We start from the raw sequence: 6,000 nt of genomic DNA, 5'->3' as shown, positions 1-6,000 counted from the left end.
GTTCAGTAGTTTAGGCGTGATTGAGTAACAGACAGACAGGCAGAGTTACTTTCGCATTTATAATATTAGTATGGATTAAGTATTAGTAACAAATCCCGTTTATAGTACAAACAGAATTTATATTGTTTATCACTTTCCTCTGCTTAAAAGAAACATTGCAATTACGTATATTATTTACACCTTTATAATAACAACAAAATTATAAATAACCGGAAACCCTTTAAAAGCTACGCGTTTCAAATTTAAAGCCTCAAATAATACTTTTATCGCCTCTCCCAGCCAGCAGTTAGTACTACTTACAGAAACTTCTAGAACTTGCAAAATGAGACGAAATTTATGCTAACGTGGCTATTTCTAGCTTAATATTACCGTGTATTTATTTAGGTATAACAATTATATCTAAGGAAGTATTTCGAAGCAAAAATCAAACTGATCAAAATGCGTAGGAGATAAACTATGTATTATCTATCTTACTTTTTATTCTAATATTGAAAATTACGATTATTTATATGAAAAAAAAACGTTTACATATACCTCCTACTTCAAACTAGACTCCACTGTGTTCTTCGTGTATGATGTCCTTCGAGTATGTTCTTAAAAATAGATATAACGTTTTTTCACTTCGTTTCGTTCGAAAATATTCACGATTCATTAAGACCCACCTCGTGGGTAGATGGAGTCATGATTTAAAAGACTTCCTCAATAAATGGACTATTGACCATTCAATACACTAATAATATTTCTTTCAATTTGAACCAGTTGGTCCTGAGATATGCGCGTTCAATCAAACCAACAAACTTTTAAAGAAACCTTTTTTTTTAATTATATAATATATAAAATAATATATAAAACTAGCTTTCCGCCCGTGGCTTCGCCCGCGTTTTCAAAGAAAAACCCGTTCCCGTAGGATTTCCGGGATAAAACCTATCCTATGTCCTTTCTCGGGTATCAAAATATCTCTATACCAAATTTCATGCAAATTGGTTGAGTAGTTAAGGCGTGATTGAGTAACAGACAGACAGACAGAGTTACTTTCGCATTTATCTTAGGCATTTATAATATTAGTATGGATAACGCATTCAACGCATCAAACTTATCAATATTAAAATCTATTATTAGACTAGAAACAAGACGTTAAGCTTACTTGACTTCGAGGGCTGTGAAGTGCATAAATCTGAACACTTTAATATTCATAAGGGTATTTATTATCTGTCGCGCTGATGTGACGTCAGATAATGTTGCAAAAATATAAACTGAACTATTTTTAACTGACTGTTAAAGTATACTTGTCTGTCTGTTATTATGTCGCTGCATTGAAATTTAAAATTATTAAAAAAGAAAAAATCATGAGGTGAAAACTTGTCATTTTTATCCTTTACGACAGATATTTGAATAAAGGCTACATTTTTTATAATTGTTGTTCCAAATTACAATGGAGCGATATTAAAAGAAAACAGACAAATAAATTCCAATATAAAGTATGGAAACTACTTCGCTGCGTCTCGATTAACCTGTATAAAAATATATAGCTTATATTATACTCGATACTCGATAGGCATGATGTAGATTTATATTGTTGAAAGTATTTTCAAAATCTTTCAAATAGTTTTCAAGTTAATTCTGTATAAACACACAAACGGATCTTTCTTCGTGATAATAATAAATAGTTCTAATTACTAATGAATATCGATCCAGCCGTTACAGAGGTATTTGGTTACACAGGATATTGAAGGAAACAAAAGAATATCTAAGCTTACATAGAGACAGACAGCGAGAAACGACTTTGTTTTGTATGTAGCGATTCACATACAGATCACAGAAGCAAGTACTGAACCAAGTGTTTTACATTCACGTCAGCGTTTGTGTTCACTTATTACAATCAAAAATAATAACATCCTATGAAGTTTCGAGCGGTTAATTTCATAACTCGTCGTTATCGGTTTTTCAACAAAACATTTTGTATTTTACCTCATAAATATTTAATATTTGGAGCGAGTCGGTGATGTGATTGTGAATGTGTTTGTGCAAAAGTTATTTAATGAACTTCAACGAATGCTTTTGTTACATGTATTGCTTGTTTTTTGCTCTTTGTTGGTTTGTTGTGGTCAATTTGCTTGTAAAATGGGATGAGCATAACTATAATAATAAAATAATAATAAAAACACTTTATTCTACACACAGGTTGACAGAAGGACAATAAAAATCAGCACAAGAGGTTAAGGTACAGTAGGCGGTCTTATCGCTCATGAGCGATTTCTACCAGACATAACTATCTATAGATACTACTATTTGTCAGCTATAGAATGACGAGGTTGAAATACGGTAATAAGTACGACATACTGATAACGAGGTTCAATCATACGATAACCCATCCATATTCTGGCCATGCCTCCAAACGACGTGAAAACTAAGCCTGTAAGCAGATTTGTGAAGATTGACCTTATTCATAACTTAATTGAATTAAACATACTTAAACCGATCAAAAGGGTTGGTTATTCGAATACACACTTTTTAAAGTCGGTTAACGTACATGAGAATAATTGTTGATCCCTGTTAAGGTAACAAACGACGGCTCAAATTAGACGGCATCTAGTGAAGGCGTGATGACGTATTTATACGTCCTGCTGGTGCGGCGTGGTTCTAGTAATGGAGACTGAATGAGGAGAAAGAAAATGCTGTAGAAATAAAAGTCTTATTATTACTTTTATAATAGTTTTTTAGTACAGCACGAAAAGTGAAAAAGAAGGAGCTTCGTAAGTTTCCTGGCATGTAATTTGAAGTCTATTAATATTTCAAAATTAAAATACATTCAAAATGGTATCTAAACAAGATTTAAAATAGCTTCGTGGATTTTTTTCATTTAAAATATTACCTATACCAGATCATACTAATCTATTCATTAATATGAATTACTTATTATAGTGTGTTCCTAGGGCAGGCGGAAATTCGTACAATAACCTAACAGGGGTGTCCAACAATACGTGAATGCGTGTCGCTGTGCTTCCTAATCTGCACCTTATACAGACATGTAATAACAAGTTTGTTACCTCTGAACGACCGCGTCGTTCACCCCACCTTGTACCACGAGAACCCGTACGCTGCGTAAACGACATGTAAACGATAAATTGGTGTATGAAGAGCGATAGGTATCGTTTTATTTGATGATAACATAATACTTCGTGTCATTGTACGAATTTCCGCCTGCCCTAGAAACATACTATAGTATCGCAGCTAAAAAGCAAAAAAGCTCTGTTATATAACATACCTATGACATAACATCTCTTCTCAAATTTTCTAAATTATAATTTTTGCTAACAGTAGCGACCCACTCCTAATGCCCAAGTGAATGAGAGAGCATGAATTGTTGTTAATAGAATTCTTTATACCACGTCGTTCAAATGAATTTGCCTTAGTTTTATCTGTATAGCGCGTTCATGGAATGCTTAATGCTTAGTTTCAACTCGACTATCAATGGGTAAAAAAGCACCTTTTTTGAATTGAGTAATTAGTGTTGCTATAAAATATTATGATGCTCAGCACATGTGCCTTAGCAGTCGGAAGTAGGTAATAATAAAATATAACTTTATTTATCTCATTAGGTAGATAGATACATTGCTAGCAAATATATAGTGAGTGAGCTAAACTAGTGTTGTGAGAGACTGGTGCCTGAAATAGGTTTCGTTTTCTAATAAATGTATCAAAAATAGAAGATTTTAATAAATGTATCAAATTCATCATCAGCCTGTTTATGTGTTCCAATCGTAGGGATAAGGCATTCGATGAGATTTTAGAACATATTCCAATGCACGGACCCAGGTGTGGATATAAACATATAGTCATCAAATGTCTGCGATCTTTTAATGGTTATGCCCGTTTCTACACGGTGTTTTTATTAACCGATTGCAAAAGTGGTGATGTGGATAATACTCAGATAAACTGAAAAATCAATTTATTTTTTTTATTAATGTAGAAGACTTAAACACTAGGCCATAATATCGCCTTATTTATATTTGAAAATATGCACCTGATTTAATTTAAAGGTAACCAAAGAACAAATATAAAAATGTTGGTTTCACAGTTTCCCTTCCACCTACTAATATCGACAGCAATGAAAGAGTAAAAATGTTTCTTTGATCCAACCACAAAAGTATATATATACCTGAGCCCCAGTGAAAGTGGAAAATATCCGACCGATTGAATTCCTATACGCGAATGTTTGTCGAAGAATTTCCACAAGCGTTCATGAAGAATGCTCGTACGTTTCAAAGTATTTTGTACGAAGGATTGGATAGAATTGTGAATCTAATAAGGGCTCTAATTAGATTGCAGATATTTTCTAACCAGGTAAACATAACAGGCACGATTATAAGATTTTTGTTCACAGAGAGGTCAACAGCAAATATTGAAGATGACGTGTTTTTAATACAATAGGATAACGCCTGTGAAAATTAAAGGAATTCAGATCAAATAATTCGCTGGTAGTGGGCGTGCGGACGAAAGGTGTATTTTTCAAATTTGTTTTTTACTCGAAAACTGTTTATTTATACTATCTCTGTAGATTATGTATTATCTCAATATGAATTTATATTATAGAGAGGAGAAATAGGTACCAGCTAAAAGCATGCAACTAACTTACTAGGTCTCAACTTTTCAAGCCATTCATGCGCAATTTAACAATCTCAAGTCTAAAATATTTGTCCACCAATAAACCAAGCCCATACAAATTGCTCAAAAGATCCTCTTGCAAGACAAAGCAAACAAGCAAACAGGCCTGTGTAAATACCAGAACAAATAACCTTTCATGGACCACAATGGGAATGAATCTTTAACAAGTCATTACGCGAAAAGCCGGGTTCATAAAGCGAGCAGCCTCGCGAAGCAATTGCTACAAAGTATAGCACACGCGCTTTCCTCAGCGAGCAACGTCTACATAGACCGGGATCTTTAACTTTTTGCTATCTAGTTGCAATTTAAAATGTAAAGTAAAAAGATTGAAAGGTAACTAACATTGAGAGCAAGAAGTAATGAACGGTTTTGTGTGTATGTGAATAGGCAGTTCCACACAGAGCGAGCAGCTTCGAGCTTCGCGAAGCAATTGCTGCGCGAAGCTCGAAGGAAAATGGCCGTAAAGAAGATACCTACTTTTAGCAGCGCTACGGTGTCTTAATTTTATTACATCTTCTTCACTTTTTTCTTTTTCAGATTCGGCCCAGACGCTTTCCTCGGCGGTGGGGGCACGTCCACACAAATAGAACTTCGTGCAGCAACTGCTTCGCGAGGCTGCTCGCTCTGTGTGGACACGCCTAATCACAAATATCTTTACTCAGGCAAATAGACGTGGATTGAACAATTTGCGTTTGACTCGATTGTGAATTAGCAATGCCAATAGTCTATTGCAACTAGGTTTAGCTTGTAAATATTAATATTTTTGTAGTGTCTTTCTTTAGCTTTGTTCCGCTGATTTTAAAGTTGTTCTGTCAGACTCATTTTTTTCCTAGCTTATTCATGGACATAGTAAAATATTTCTACCCGGTAAAAAAAGACCTGGGTTAAATTTATATTGCTATAATATATTTTGCTTTCCTTATTTTCTGCTATTGTTTATGATAAATTATATTTTTAGTAAATTCGAATGTAATAGCTACATTTAATTGATTAAATCAGTGATTTTAGGGAGAAATGAAGGAATACATAAAATATAGTAATATAATACATAAAAGTAAGGAAAAAATCGATGATTGATTTTTTCAGGCCATATACAAAAATTCAATACATACCTACCTATGTTTATAGTACATGTATTTTAAGGTACTAATTATTAATAAGACAATCTTACAAAGGTACTAATAAATATCGATCTCCTTATATCATAATATTAATAAGTGCCACAAAGTACAAAGTGACGTGTTTGTTTCTACAATTTTGTGGCGAAATTAAAAGGGATTTTTCTTGTTGTTATAACAAAGGGATTCGATTATCACCCAACCACGAACTCGGAGG

This window comes from Colias philodice, chromosome 3, assembly GCF_061535455.1.
Source record: "Colias philodice isolate Cphi_HAF_F1 chromosome 3, ilColPhil1 Martin Lab GWU primary, whole genome shotgun sequence".
Classification (NCBI taxonomy): domain Eukaryota; kingdom Metazoa; phylum Arthropoda; class Insecta; order Lepidoptera; family Pieridae; genus Colias; species Colias philodice.
Note: the sequence above shows the minus strand (reverse complement) of the source record.